Source organism: Triticum urartu, chromosome 7, assembly GCF_003073215.2.
Source record: "Triticum urartu cultivar G1812 chromosome 7, Tu2.1, whole genome shotgun sequence".
NCBI lineage: Eukaryota > Viridiplantae > Streptophyta > Magnoliopsida > Poales > Poaceae > Triticum > Triticum urartu.
The window spans coordinates 28765374-28781835 of record NC_053028.1 but is presented as its reverse complement, the minus strand read 5'-3'; positions in this window follow the sequence as shown (position 1 = coordinate 28781835).

The following is a 16462-nucleotide window of genomic DNA, read 5'->3' as shown; positions in this document are numbered from 1 at the left end:
GGGCACGACGACGTCCGACACAGGGAGAGGAAAGAGGGGAGAGGCCAGGGCCTCACCGGCGGTGTAGGGGACTCGGCAGCGGGGCGTGGGGAGGACGACGGGGACGGTTCGACGCGAGGGAGGAGGCGGCGATGACGTCCAGCGAGGTGGCGATCGGGGCGGCGGCGACTTCGAGCACCGAGGCGTGGTCGTGGGCGCGCCGGGTGCGGGACGGCGCGGGCGCGCGGTGATGGGGAATCCGGCGACGGGGTCGTCTTCGGGCGGCGACGGACGGCTTCGGGCGGGCGCCGGCGCGGTGTCGAGGCGACGGGGTCGGGGCGGTTCGAGCCCCCGATCCAATCGGGGGGAAGAGTGGGAGGAGTGGAGGGTCGTGGGGGTTAGGGTTTGCGGGGGTGAGGGGATAAGGTGTGGCCGGTTGGGCCAGTTGGGCCGGCCTGGCAGGCCACTGGCTGGGCCGAGGCCCAGTTGGCCTGGGGGTTTTCTTTTTATTTTGTTTTATTTTCCCATTCTTTTCTATTTCTTTTCTGTTTTAATTTTAGTTCCACATTATTTTTAGTTAGTATAATATGATAATAGTTCCTAAAATAACGTTTTAATATAACCCTCTGCCACAAAAGGTTTTAACTCAAATTAAAATAGTTTAGTATTTTATAAAATACCAAAGGCATTTAAGTAATGTTTTAGTTACCGCTTAAATCATTTTAGAGCATTCAAACCTTTTATAAAAAGTGTGGTTTCTACACCATAATTACCTATGCATTATTTGGCACATCCCGAACATTTTAGTTTTGATATTTGAAAACCTTTATTGTTTGACTTGATTTTTGAATTTGAATTTGGAACGGTTTCGAATCAACGCGGGTTTATCAACAGTAACCGAGGTGACGTGGCACCGTTAGCAGAGGTTTACTGTAGCTTGATTATCCGGGCGTCACAATTCTCCTCCACTACAAGAAATCTCGTCCGGAGATTTAAGAGGTAGTGAAAGGGGGAAAGGTTTGGTAACAAAGCCAGCGGGTCTTCTCATTCTGGCTTGCTCTTCTCGAAGAGGACAATCTATTACATTGATGTCTTCATTCCTCTGTTTCAAGCCATCATGATGAAGTCGTCATCCTTCCCTCGGGATCTTCATCGCACGTACGAAAAGGATAAGGGGTAACTTAAGAAGAACGGACCTTTACAAGGTTGCTATCTGGTAGATAACGTCAATGAAGATGGCGGAAAGTAACTCTTGAATTGAAACTTTGAAAATTTCGACAGGAAAGTAGGAAGGTACAATAAGGAGTTTCAAGCGGCCAGGCAATCGTTCGATGCCTACTCAGAAGGTGAAAGGGTTTCAGGGCAACGAGAATAAGTATTGCGTGTGATACCAGAATAGATCTGTAGGAAGGTGGTTCGTGAATTATGTACGAGGCCACGCGCGAGGAATTAACTTTGGAAACCGGGGGTGTATAGGAGACTTAGGTTTCGATCATGTGGAACTGTGGGTTATGGGCCCACCATGTGGGTTAAAAGCAGGAAGGGCGATGACGTCTTGCACGATCATGAAAGCAAGGCATGTTAGAGGATAGTCTGTCGGTTAGGTCGGCAACAACATCGGTACCTAGGGCGAGGGACGAAGAGAACCATTTTCCTCCTCGTTGAAGGAGGCGGACCAATAGGCAAAGTTCTCGTCCATCGGTGGTTACCGGAATGCTATCAACAAAAGCAACAGGGTCTTACTGACACGGTTGTACACCAAGGTGTTTTACATAAGTAGAAGAATACCACTGCTTATATAATATAGATCACAAGAAGGGTTAAGCAAACCAATGGAAAGGAAAGTATGATTATCAGAGTAAACAGAACAATGGAAAGGAAAATGTGTTTAAACACATATTTTAGGGATATATCCTTCCCAAGGACAAGCAGAGCATGATATCCGTGACAGGATATAATGTAGAAAACTCTTTAGGTAAGGGGAGAGAAATTTCATGACATTACCCATACAACGGGGTTTGGATAATTGAGCAAGAAAACATTTAGCATTGGGCTTCAAATGTTCTTATTGAAGATCGGAGTACCACAGACAGGCTTTGAGATAGCATTGACAGGGTCTTCAAGCAAATGTCAGACCTTGGATACACAAAGGATCCATCAGGAATAACTTGTAGAATACGTCTTACGATTTCCTCATGGAAGAATGGCTAACCTTGCTAAAAAGGAATCTATAACAATAGGTCCTCCCGACAGGTGTGCTAGGCATGACATCACCTTACCGGGTCATATAAAGACCAATGTTATAATTTTTGGATATATGTTCCAACCATCATATCTGACCGAGATTCAGATCTGATTGGGATCAGGATGCCTCGGACTCAGGATGCCTAATTATAAAAGGGTGCGACACAATTTGACGAGAAGACATCGCAATATTCTTGGGAAATGAACTGTGGAAGCGAGTTCTGAAACAAGAGTTCATTAGTAATCCAAGGAGAGGATGAGGCTGATGGACCTAGCAACCATTCATTGAGATTTCCAAAAAGATGGATTTCCACAATTATGAGAACAGGGAGATAACATTTGTCAGATCAAATGATATAATGAGGTATGCTCGAGGAAAACATACACAATTAAACATTGGTTGAAAGGTGCGCCCGAAATATGGATTGGGTTGCACGACCAATGTGAGAATGGTGATTCAATAATCAATAGTTTAAGAATGAATGGTCGACCATTAACTTCAAAGCAATAGGGTTGCTAGAAGGGCAGAATCCAAACAGCACTGTTCACTTGTTGGTACACCAGTTGGAATCAACAAGAGGACCAAGAAAGAATGGTGATGGTGAGAAGCATCACTATACCAAGAATTCTTAAGAGGAGGAGCAGTCCTCACAACATCCTTGTCATAAAGGACATTAATACTTCAAGGTGGAACATCATACAATCTGGATAGCAAGTTGCATTCATAACATGAACAAGTTTGTGTTCTAGGAAGGCAAGAATGTTGTCGATGATAACACACATCATCGAGGGGCAAGGATGGTATTGCTCATCATGAATTCCACGGGCATCTTGAAAGAGCTCAATATGTTGATGATGATCACGACACATTGGTCGAGAGATTACCTGAAGATGTAATCGATCGGCGATGACATCAAGTCAAAGGAATGATGAAGCGAAAGGTTATTGGAACCACGGATACGACACAAACTCGAAATCAAGCTTGTTGTTCAAGGCGAATTGGTATGACGAGGAAGATCGGCGTAAGCTTAGCTCATCATCGAAAGTTGTGCTCCGGGGTTAAGGACCATGTAGCACAGTTAAAATCGGCACGATAATGAATATAGCCGATCGACTAGGAATGATGTGATGGAGTATTAAACTCCTCAACAACAAAGTACTAGAAGGTACTGAATTGTAGTGCAGATTCGATTCACTAATCGACATTCTCGATTGACGACAACCCCGAACCCGTGGAGTGATTATGATCGGGAAAGGTACTACTTCATCAGAAATTCATAAGATGAAGTGCAATGGGTTGATATCCTCGAGATACCAGGGGGTAATACTCGAAGGTAGAACAAAATAGAGGTTGGGCAGGCGTACTGATCTGTAGGAGACAAGTACTTTAACTTGTCCAAGAAATAGAATCAAAGGAGAACAATCATGGTCAGATCCACGGTTCAAAAGGGTCAATTCACAGATACCAGATGATACTTATCAAGGAAATAGTTATTATTACAAGAAGCTTCCATGATAGGATCTACATCGTGTCCATGGGCATGAACACAAAGTTCAAGGTCGACTCCCACTTCTCTAATGCATAACCTTTCATTCACTTCTCGCCTTCAACAAAGTTGTGTTGAAATTTTATCTGACATAACAACAGTAGAGTATGACTCATGAAAACTTTCGGGTTCACACAGATTTAGAGAAGGTGTAGGTTCAACCCATCGGGACATCTTAGAAACATATACCACAAGCTTCAAGAGTAAATATCACCAGCTCAAAAATAGAACATGGTTGACAAAAGGAGAGGATACAATTTACCAAAGGCATTATGTATCGGAGAAAGAACTCACAAGGTGATTAATTATGAAGGACACTGTTGGATAATAATCCAACAGTGGATATGGCGATCCACAATGGAGCTGATGTGAGTATCGATACCCAATCAGAGGAAGAAAGAATGCAAATGCATCGGTTTATAGAACATCTGAATAATTCAATGTTTTAAATAACAAAGGAATTATCATTTTCAAATCAAGGGATTAGGAGCAAACGCTCTGATCAAGGATGGATAAGTTGAATAGACTTAGGGGTACAATCAATGGCAATCTGATTGGCCGAGAACCAGCTCAAGTTCGAGAGACGTCTGAGACGGAAAGATAATTTATAAGGATCAACTGATGATTGCGTGCATTCGCACACATATAGAATCAATGGACTCAAAATGATAGTGTCAAAGGATGCCAATAAGATTACTAGACTTATGGGATTAACCATAATGAAAGCAGCAAGGATTTCCAGAGCAATAGGCTGGCGAAGATTTTTGGAAGATCGAATGGTATTTTCAAGACTATTGTGAAATACATGAATCAACTGGGAATGAGTAAATCCTCGATAAGTGCGAGAAATTATTCGTATGGGTATTCAGGTGGCAAGGAACTGCAAGGCAGTAGGCACAAGTATTCTCGGGGTATCTTGTAATAACAAGATCGATTGGAAATAAAGTAAGAACGACAGACGACAGGTGCAAGTATTTATCCATAGGGATGTTTCGGTGGTAGGGAATTGCAAAAGCGACTCCATAAAGTCTCGAGAGAACAACGGAGAGTAACTTCGGATTCTTCTAGTGCAGCAGACGACCATCTGTAATAAGGGTCTCTCCAGGAGAAAGTTGTTACGAGAACCTAATGTTAGAGTTTAGCAAATGTATGTAATCCGAATAGAAGAGAGATCAGAGTCCCAGAGTATAAGTCGAGTAATAAAAGATCCTAATACCACCCAATGGTGACGTGGGCCCGTAAGCCACACAACCATGTTAGTAAAAGTTTTGCAAGGACTAGACTCAACTTCGGCCAAGGAGTGTGGAAGGGGGATTCCTATAGGCAGTCGGCTCTGATACCAACTTGTGATGCCCCCGATTCAATCATACACTAATCATACACGCAAACGTGTATGATCAAGATCAGGGACTCATGGGGAGATATTACAACATAACTCTACAAATAAAATATGTCATACAAGCATCATATTAAAGCCAGGGGCCTCGAGGGCTTGAATACAAGAGCTCGATCATAGACGAGTCAGCGGAAGCAACAATATCTTAGTACAGAGATAAGTTAAACAAGTTTGCCTTAAGAAGGCTAGCACAAACTGGGATACAGATCAAAAGAGGCGCATGCCTCCTGCCTGGGATCCTCCTAAACTACTCCTGGTCGTCGTCAGCGGCCTGCACATAGTAGTAGGCACCTCCAGTGTAGTAGGAGTCGTCGTCAACGGTGGCGTCTGGCTCCTGGGCTCCATCGTCTGGTCGCAACAATCGGGTATAAAAAGGGAAAAAGGGGGAAGCAAAGCAACCGTGAGTACTCATCCAAAGTACTCGCAAGCAAGTAGCTACACTACATATGTATGCATTGGTATCAAATGGAAAAGGGGTATCATATGTGGACTGAACTACAGAATGCCGGAATAAGAGGGGGATAGCTAGTCCTTTCGAAGACTACGCTTCTGGTAACCTCCATCTTGCAGCAGAAGAAGAGAGTAGGTGGTAAGTTCACCAAGTAGCATCGCATAGCATAATCCTAACCGATGATCCTCCCCTCGTCGCCCTGTGAGAGAGCAATCACCGGTTGTATCTGGCACTTGGAAGGGTGTGTTTTATTAAGTATCCAGTTCTAGTTGTCATAAGGTCAAGGTACATCTCTGGGTCGTCCTTTTACCGAGGGACACGGCTATTCGAATAGATTAACACTAGTAGAAAAAGGGTCAATCGTGAAGCACATTAGTGCCGGTTTGTATTTGAGCGGGCACTAATGTATACATTAGTGCCGGTTCCAACGGCTAGCTGGGCCGCTTTCATTAGTACCGGTTCATGGCTAACCTTTAGCACCTGTTCGTGCCACGAACCGGTACTAATGAGAGTGGTGGCAGGATGTTGCCAGAGTGGGGCCCCTCCAGCACCTTTAGTACCGGTTCGTGCCACGAACCGGTACTAAAGGTCGTCCTATATAAACCCTTCGTCCACCAGCACTCTGTTCTTCCCCCTTTCCCCTCTCCGGCCCTCTCCTCTGTTCTTCCCTTCTTCCTCTCGAGTTCATCACAAAATTTGCCCAAAATTTGTCAAGATTTGAAGGCCCTCATCCATTCAAATGATCACAAAGGTTAGCAACTTTGTCCTTTCATCTCTCATTGCTAGATTAGCTCTTGCATTGGTTTATATAGTGATTAATTTGTGAGTTTAGTAATTTGGGAGGATATATATATATATGTGCTAGTATTTGATTTATATGCAATTTGAGGTCAAAAATAACACTTAGTTTGCATATGTAGGTGTGGTTTACTTAGTGCCTTCTAAATCTCCATCGTAGCCATCGTCGATCGCCCGCACTGTCCCGTCGCCGGCACCACCTTGTGGTGAGCCTCTTGTTCATGAAATTTTATATAAAAATTGATGTTTGTGATTTGGATATATAGTTACTCGTATAATTATCTTACCCGTACGTTGTTTGTTATACATATAGTGCCATGGTTTTGATATCCGTCCCCGTCGGCCCTAGTCCTTGTTATGATTCGGATGTGGTATGTATATTCTCTTTTAAAACTAGTTGCATTTCGTGTTTATGACAAATTATGCCCATCAAGTTGACATAGAAATTTTTTCTAGGAGGTATCTGAACCTGAAATTCCAACCGACCCTATTGCCGAGAGGTTAAATTTAGTTGAAAGAGAAAACGAGTACTTGAAAGAAAAATTGAAAAGAATTGAGGGGGAGAAGATGGAATTGGAGTTGCATGTTGCCGATGTCGTCGATGATCACAAGATCAAGATGGAGAAAATGCGCTTGAAGATTAGAAAGATTAGAAAATATGCCATCGATAGTGAGGCTTGGTATCATTATGCTGTTGGATCCATTGTTACCTTAGTTGCGATCTTGATCGTATTTGTTGTTGCATTTAAATGCTTTAGCTAGAGAGTTATTTGTTTGTTGCATTTATGTGTTGTATGAACTTTATGTATGAACTTGTATTAATTTGGTCTATTCGGTGTTGTGTAATGAAGATGAGCCGGCAATGGATGTACGATGACCGATGCTCTCCCCAGTTCGTTGAGGGCGTGCGTACTTTTCTGCTTGCAGCTGAGGCAAACAAGCGGGCGGATGGTTTTATGCCTTGTCCATGTGCTCGCTGTAAGAATGGTCACAATTACTCTACGTCAAGAACCATTCACGTCCACCTGTTTAAGACCGGTTTCATGCCCCATTATAATGTTTGGACCAAGCACGGAGAAAGAGGGGTTATGATGGAAGATAATGAAGAAGAAGAGGACGACGACAGCTATCCTGGCCATGGGTTCCCTGAATATGATGATACAACAATGGGGGAAGAAGCTGAGCCGGTAATGCGGGAAGAAGCTGAGCCGGCAATGTGGGAAGAAGCTGAAGAAGAGGCATCAGATGAGCCCGTTGATGATCTAGGTCGGGCCATTGCCGATGCAAAGAGAAACTGCGCAAGTGATTTGGAGAAGAAGAAGTTGCAGCGCATGTTAGAGGATCACAAGAATTTGCTACGCTCCAAACACCCGGAGCGGTCTGATGACTGGATTACACGTGAACAAACCAGGAGTTCCGCCAGCTGGTTGCAAGCACGTACCATGCATGACACCTCTATTGAAGATGACCTGTACTTGCTGTCCCAGTTACCATCTTCGAATATAATGACTTTCAAAGGGTACGAGATAAATGGTAATACATTTTACACGATCGCCCAAGATAAGAAGAGCACCAACCAAAACAGTGGTGTCCGCTTTGATGCAGAAACCAAGACGGGAAAGGAAACATATTATGGTTATATACAGGACATATGGGAACTTGACTATCGACGTGGTTTGAAGGTCCCTTTGTTTCGGTGCAAATGGGTCAATATGACATGAGGCGGGTAACGGAAGACCCGCAGTACGGAATGACAACAATGGATCTCAACAATCTTGCGTATGCAGACAAACCATTCGTCCTAGCCAATGATGTGGCACAGGTTTTCTATGTGAAGGACATGTCTACCAAGCCAAGAAAAAGAAAAGATAAGGAAGCGAATGCATCGTACGATGAGTCAAAGCGGCACATAGTTCTTTCTGGGAAGAGAAACATCGTGGGAGTGGATGACAAGACAGACAAGTCAGAAGATTATGAAAAGTTTGATGAAATTGCTCCATTCACAGTGAATATTGACCCGAGCATCCCGTTAAATGATGAAGATTTTCCATGGCTACGACGCAAAGGGACACACGCAAAGAAAAAGTTTCACACCCAAAAATCTGGGATGTGATCGGCTTAGCTATCATCACTTTCTTCTGTGTTTCACACCCAGGAGGGAATCTCTGTAATAGTTAGGGTAGCTAGTTATGTGTTTTGGCATTTGAAACGCGAAGAAATTTTATGTGCAAGCAAATTCTTTCATGCATTTATTGATTTTTTCAGCTAAATGACCCTGAAATTGAAAAGCATTTCAAATCAACTCAGAAAAGGATGAAAGTTGGCATGGTATCATAATTTCACCCACATAGCATGTGCAAAAAAGTAGAGAGGGTTACCGCAAAAACTGGATACACTTCGTGTACAAAATGGACAATCTGTTTCGAAGTATCAGGGTTTCGGACGAAAACTCATCCGTTACAAAGGCATTTCATTTTTAAATAACTTAAGCATTACCAAATTGAATATAATGATAAAACACACTAATATTAAACATAATAAAAAAGAATCACTAGAAAATGTATTTTTAAAGTTAAGTTATTCACAAACTAGTGATTCACACATATTTCAAATAATTCAAAATTTAAACTATTCAAATTTAAAAACTACCGGCACTAACTGAAAGTTTCTAAAAACTATCAAAAATATTCACAAAGAAACTCTAAATACAGAAAAAAAACAACTAAAAATAAATAAAACAAAATAAATAAAGCAGAAAAGAAAAAACTAAATGAAAAAGCCCACCTACCGGGCCACAGCGGCCTGCATACGACTAGAAACCCAACCTGTTGTTGGGCCAGGATGCAGGCCCGCAAGCCCAATAGGCCCCACAGGGCAGAGTAGCAGAGGTAGGCCCAGAAGGCCTGCATTAGAGAGGAGCTCGAGACAGCAGCGGCGGCGGGGCTTATAAGCAGGTGTGATCGCCCTTCGGCTAGCGAGGTGGCACAAAACTTCTACGCCCCTCGCCTGGCAGCGCACCCCCTTTAGTACCGGGTCGTGGCACCAACCGGTACTAAAGGGGGGGCCTTTAGTACCGGTTGGAGCCAGGAACCGGTACTAAAGGGGGGTGCTCCCCCCCCCCCCCCCCCCCCCCCCCCCCGCTTGGCCTAGCCAAAACAGGCCTTTAGTACCGGTTGGTGGCTCCAACCGGTACTAAAGGTGTCCCCTATATAAGAAACACTTCGAAAATTTTCAGTTTCTCATCTCCCACTTCTCTCTGCCGCCGCCCCGTCCCGCGCCGTCGCCGCCCCCGTCGCACCATCCCCGTCGACTCCGCGACGCCCCCGTCCTCGTCGCGTCGTCCTCGTCGACTCCGCGGCACCCCCGTCGCCGTCCCGGTCGCCGATCCCCTCGCTTCGCCGTCGCCATCGCCTTTGGATCAACCTCACCCTCGCCGTCGCCGTCGCCTCGACCTTGCCCGCGCGCGCTGTGAGCCCCCCCCCCCCCCCCCCCCCCCCCCCCCCCCCCACCCCCCCCCCCCCCACAAAGGGGGGGGCCCCCCCCCCCCCCCCGCTTGGCCTAGCCAAAACAGGCCTTTAGTACCGGTTGGTGGCTCCAACCGGTACTAAAGGTGTCCCCTATATAAGAAACACTTCGAAAATTTTCAGTTTCTCATCTCCCACTTCTCTCTGCCGCCGCCCCGTCCCGCGCCGTCGCCGCCCCCGTCGCACCATCCCCGTCGACTCCGCGACGCCCCCGTCCTCGTCGCGTCGTCCTCGTCGACTCCGCGGCACCCCCGTCGCCGTCCCGGTCGCCGATCCCCTCGCTTCGCCGTCGCCATCGCCTTTGGATCAACCTCACCCTCGCCGTCGCCGTCGCCTCGACCTTGCCCGCGCGCGCTGTGAGCCCCTCCCCCCCCCCCCCCCCCCCCCTCCCCTCGATCGTAGCGCACACCGGCGCTGGCGCCGGCGCCGACCGTGCGCACACACACGCGCGCGCGCACACACACACTACATGCACACACACACACACTACACACACACACTAGACGCGCACACACACACAATTTTTCTGTTTTTAACTTTTAGTTTTTTCTGTTTTTCTGTTTTTCATACAAAGTTTTAGATGAATTAATTAATTAGACTAGATTAATGTCAAATAGTATGTAGAAATGTTAGTTATAATATATATAATGTCAGATGTTATAGAAATGTTTGTTATATAGAAATGTTAGTTTTAGCTAGCTAGATGAATTAGATTAATTTCAAATTGTTGGACGATGATCGATGTTTTTTTAGTTTCTTATATTTTTAGTTATAAAATTTAGAATTTGCATATATGAAATCATCACAATCCATCATTTAAAAAATGTTACTTTACTTTTGCGGCATATAGTATTTTGTTGTCGACGATGCCCGGCCCGCATCCTCGCCGTCGACACATCCGCGACGACGTCCTGCTTCAGAGGACCCATGTCCGGGACTGGGCTCCGCCGGGTTGGCACTGGGAGGTGCTACCTTCAGGGGCGCGACGCTTGGTGAGGAACCCGGCCCCGGGTCCCGTCGTCGACCCTCATCTCCTTTGGTGGCATTCACGTGGGCCACTTTTGGTGCGGAGGGAGCCGGCCCCGCTGGAGGTGGTACGTCGCCGTGTCAGGGAGGAGGACGAGCACGTCCATCGCTACATGGCTGCTATGGACGTCAGGTTCTCCAATACCTGGCAGGTTCTTTGGGGAGATCACCCGAGCTATGATCCAGTGATGGTTCCTTCTCTTTGGGTGTCCACCGCTCGCACCTCAGGAACCGCGAGTGGCCTAGATTACTCTGTACTATTCGATCTTTATTAGCTTGCTAGCTAGCTAGCTAGTGATGTATTCAATATTATATCTATTATTCGAGATGATGTATTCGAGATTATATCTATTATTCAAGACGATGTATTCGAGATTATATCTATTATTCGAGATTATACTAAATTGTTTTATATTTCTTTTGGCATAGTTAAATAAAAGCTATGGCGGACAATACCGACAGAGATAGAGAACAGACCATGCTCGATATCATACGCGGGCCAGATGATGAGCAGAATGAAGAAGATTTTGACGGCTCCGAATTTCTAAACAACACCGGAGAGGGTGATATGATATTCGATCGCGACGACCGAGAAGATAAAGTCATGAACTACGACGAAGAACATGTTGATCCTGAAACAACAAACACCGGCGAGGTATATATATTTATATAAGCAGGAATCTGGTGATCATTGCATGTTTTAAATGAGTTGAAGATATATTAACGAATCGATCTTTCTTCTTTCAGCCATCCGGATCGAGCAAATCTTCAGGCAAAAGGACGAAATGAGGCCCGAACAAAAAGTTGAAGGAGGGCGTAAAGTACAATATCGAGGCAATCAGACCTAATGGCGAACCATTAGCGCCTAAGAAGATTGCGAACAAGTTCGTTCGTCAGTGCGGAGTTATTGTGAAGGACCAACTCCCGATCTCCCTTCAAGAATGGAGAGAGCCAGCAAATCCACGTCCAGATGTTACTTTTGTCGACGAGAAGCAAAAAAATCTGCTTTGGGATACTCTCATGGAACATTTCACCTTACCAGATAATTTCACAGAAGCAGACGTGCGGAAAGTCAAGGACGCTGCTTTTAGGAAGATGGCGGTTGCATTCAAGAACCACAAGAGAATGATGTGGGAGAAGTACGTCAAGGGAGGAAGGAAGACTCCAGTATTCGAGGGGATACTAGAGAATCAAAGTGCTCATTGGGACGATTTTGTGAAATTCAAGGATTCAGAATTAGCTAAGGAACGGTCGAGAATAAACAAGGCCAATGCCGAAAAAAAGGATAAGTTCCATAAGCTGGGGCCAGGTGGCTACGCGGTGAGAATGCCTAAGTGGGATAAGTCTGAGAAAGAGATGGAGGATGCAGGTGTCACTCCGGTTAGTAAGAGCTGGCCCCCCAGGTGCAGGACTTGGTTCTATGCGCATGGGGGGGAGTTGGACCCGAAGACAGGCAATGTTTCGACGAAGGCATGTCTGAACGGAGCCGACGATGCGCTACTTGTTGCAATAGAAGAGGCTCGATCGGGGGTGTTCCAGCCCAACAGAGAGAACGACGAGCTTACGCGTGCCCTGGGAAATCCTGAACACCCGGGAAGAACACGAGGCAAGGGCGCTATTCTGTGGTATGAGGGGTTTTTGGACTGGAACGCCGACTACAGAACCCGTGCGAGAAAGAAGATTGCGGAGGAGAAGAAGAGGAAGATGGAGGAGGAGCAAAGGAAGCTCGACTATGAACGCCTTCAATGCCTAGAAGCAAGTCAAGCGGAATTGGCAGCTAAATTCCAGCGGCAGCAGGAGCAGATCGACTCACTTAGCCAGCAAAGGGGGTCTCGGCAGCTGCAGCAGCTAGCGGATGATCCAGCATTGGATACCACCGCCCCATCCATGCCGAGAAGCAGCGTGGGTTCCGCCCCGGGCGACGCAGTAGTGCTGGATAGATACCCCATGGATGACATCACGGAGAACACTAACTGCGAGCTACACTTCAAAATGAAGAACATATCCATGAAGGTGGCGGACGCCATTGCTTTTTCAAATTCCCCCGAGGCAACCTTCCATTGCAACCCGATTCCAGCGGGCTATGCTCGTGTCTTGGTTGATGAGGTGGTGGACCAATATTCGGGGCTAGAGCTTGACATTCCCGGAGGTGATGAGGAGCACACACTCGGAGATGCCAAACATCGTATCATCCTATGGAGAAAGGATTGCATCATTTTTCGAAGGCCACCGACACTGCGTCACCCGACTCCTCGTCGAAGTCCGCCATCGAGTCAGCAGACTCCCGCTCCTCCAAGTCCACCAACGCGTGAGGCCACTCCTCCTCCTCCAAGTCTGGCAAAGTGTCAAGCCACTCCTCCTCCAAGTCCGGCACAGCTTCAGGCCACTCCTCCTCATCCAACTCAGCCCCGTCAGCCGTCTCCGCCGCCTCAGCAATCGCAGAAGAGACACCCCGCAGCTCTGGTGCGTAGCGGTACCAGTCGAGGTCATAGTATAGGAAGTACAGGCGGAGGCAAGCGATATAAATATGGTCCAAACCTCACTACTCCTCTTCCTGTGAGGGCTTACGATAGGACCGAGGAGCAAACCAATGCCATAGTGCGGGCAGAAGTCGACGCCCATTTTGGATCGAAACCGCCACCGCCGCCAAGGGAGAAAGTGCCTGTGGAAGTAGTTGACCACTTCATTCGTATGGCTCAACCACCAGCTCCTAAGCCTGTTGACACAGACTATGAGCGCCACATCAAGAAGTTACATCGACAACGTCTACAGAAGGAGGCGAGCTCGAGCTCGAGCAAACAACAAGCAGCTGTCGAAAAATGCGGGAAAACCGTTGCCCAGCTGGGAGAATAGGCGGCGCAATCGACCCCCCCGCTTGTTGTGCCGACAACACGTGACAGTACACGCGCCCAATATTATTGTGGCCAAACAGTTTACGTTCCCGAGGTGGGCGATGTGGTAATAACCCAGGAGCATATAATGCAGGCTGAAGAACTCAAGATCACTGTTGGACAACTCCTCGAGATCGAGGACATGCCTGTGATTACAGAGGAGGAAATAAAACGGAAATATGTCCGGGGCCAACCTTTGGTCAAGCCAGAAGATGTCAAGAAGCTCCCAACGAGAATGTATGAATTGCATCAATGGTACATGGACATTACCAAGAGATCCGATCGAGAGTCCCTCATGGTGTATGTCAAGAAGGATCATTACTACCATGAGAAAGCTGTGGCCGTTGAGTATTCTGAACTGTTTCAGTTATACAATCAAGACGCACTCGACAAACCTATCGTCAGTTGCTATTGTCTGTAAGTGATTTCTTTCTGTAATTAATTTAAGTCTCAAGCTAGCTGTAGTGATCCTTTTGATCAATCATTACCTGTAATTATCCTCACTATATTCTTTTCTGTGGTATTATGCAGGATGAAGATGTATGAAATGAGAAAAGGTGGACGCTATGGCATTGGGTTCATTGACCCAAACACCGTTAATCAATACACATGGAAAATGAGCAAGTATTATGAAAAGCAGCTAGAGGACAGCATGCTAGAGTTCTTGAAGGGCCTCAAATACAATGAAGATATACTACTTCCTTACAACTTCGAGTGAGTCACACTTTCTTGTACTACAAATTCTCTGTTTTTGCCTACTAGCTAGCTACATGTTTTTGCTTACATATGCCCGCTTAATTAAGACATGCAAACGTGTGTGCATGCAGATTTCACTGGATCTTGTGTATCATTAAAGTTGACGCCGGAACAGTTGAAATACTGGACTCGCTACTCAAAGCAAATAGTGACTACAACATCTTGTATGGGATAGTCAACAGGTAATTTCAATCATTATTAACTATATATCTCGGCCTATTTAGTTCGTCATTTCATGATATGAACTATTTAATAACCCCTTTATTCATTTTCTTTGTCGGCGGGCAGGGCTTGGGCAAGGTTCATCAGCGTCACGGAAGGCGAATGGAAACCACAGCTGAAATGGTTTCGATCCAAGGTAAGTAATTAAGTAGTACTAGCTAGCTAGCTGCCATCTCTTTAATTATCATGCTTGATTAATTATTATCTGATCAAATTAAATTCCATTCTCGTAATAAAGGCCCTGAAGCAGGCATAGGGGACTAATCTGTGTGCATACTGCATTTGCGAGAACAGTCGCATGATGGCGTCCGAAAGGAGCAGATCTCAAAGACAGGAATGGGTACGCTTGTCAGAACACTATTCACAATTTTTACACCATTATCGATATCTAGTCACACAACTAATACACATGCATATTGATCTCCTTCTTAACAGTTCAAAGAGGTGCGGGACAAGCTCCTAGAAACGGAGCGCGTAGAAGCACTTCAAGAGGAAATAGCGGGATTTTTGCTCGACCAGGTCATAAATCCGAAGGGAGAATACTATTACCCGCTACCGCCCCCATCGAACATGTCATGAACCACTTCCAATTTTCATCGTGCTCCGAAGGCACCAATTAGGCTAATGCCACTGGCTCCGAAGGCAACATGCATATGTAGGAGAGATTGTATATAGCTATACATGTGTGTATGTGTAAATTAATATGGTGGTTTGTGAGACATTGATGATATATATATGATTGGTTCTACTAGAAATTCTATTTATATATATATATGCATAACGTGTACAATGTGTAGTACCGTAAAATACCAGCAAACGAAAAAGAATTAAAATGGAAAACACAAAATTAAATGAAAAAGAAATCATAAAACCAAAAATCCCCCAAACATTTTAGTACCGGTTGGTGTTACCAACCGGTACTAAAGGGCTCCCGGCCCCTGGAGCTGGCTCGTGCCACGTGGTTGCCCTTTAGCACCGGTTCGTGCTGAACCGGTACTAAAGGGGGGGCCTTTAGTGCCGAAATGTTAGTGCCGGTTCGGAAACCGGCACTAAAGGGCCTTACGAACCGGTGCTAATGGCCCGTTTTCTACTAGTGTAACTTCCTGTAGGGGTTCACCACATTTCCCAACACGCTCGATCCCCTTTGTCCGGACACATTTTCCTGGGTCATGCCCGGTCTCGGAAGATCAACACGTCGTAGCCCTACCTAGGCACAACAGAGAGTTCAGCATGCCGGTTTAAATCCTATGCGCGCAGGGGTCTGGGCCCATCGCCCATTGCACACCTGCACGTTGCGTAGGCGGCCGGAGAGCTGACCTAGCAACCTCCATTACAAAGGAAGTTGCGTTACGCGGTCCAACCCGGCGCGCGCTGCTCAGTTGCTAACGTCACGAAGGCTTCGGCTGATACCACGACGTCGAGTGCCCATAACTGTTCTCGCGTAGTTGGTTAGTGCGTATAGGCCAGTGCCAAATACCAAGATCTTGTTAAGCGTGTTATTTAGAAATAACCGCGGATGCCGACCAGGGCCAGGCCCACCTCTCTCCTAGGTGGTCTCAACCTGCCCTGTCGCTCCGCCTCAAAGTAACAGTTGGGGGCCGTCGGGAACTCAGGCCCACCACTACCTG